We start from the raw sequence: 223 nt of genomic DNA on the forward strand, positions 1-223 counted from the left end.
GCGGGCCTGCAGGGGAGCGCCCATCGCCGGCACCGCACGGCAGGCCAGCAGCAGGCCCCGGCCCGCGGCGGGGAACAGCGGGGGGGGGCTCGGGGAACCCCCACTCGGTAACGCGCTACCAGGGAGGCAATGCCCCTCACCCAAAGACATGGGGAGAGAAGTAGGTCCCTGTGAATGCCAAGGGGAGCGGTCAAAAACCGGAGCGGGCTGAGGGAGACAGGAA

Source organism: Melanerpes formicivorus, unplaced genomic scaffold (assembly GCF_026170545.1).
Source record: "Melanerpes formicivorus ecotype bairdi unplaced genomic scaffold, bMelFor1.0.p_v2 SCAF_15, whole genome shotgun sequence".
In the NCBI taxonomy this organism is placed as follows: Eukaryota; Metazoa; Chordata; class Aves; order Piciformes; family Picidae; genus Melanerpes; species Melanerpes formicivorus.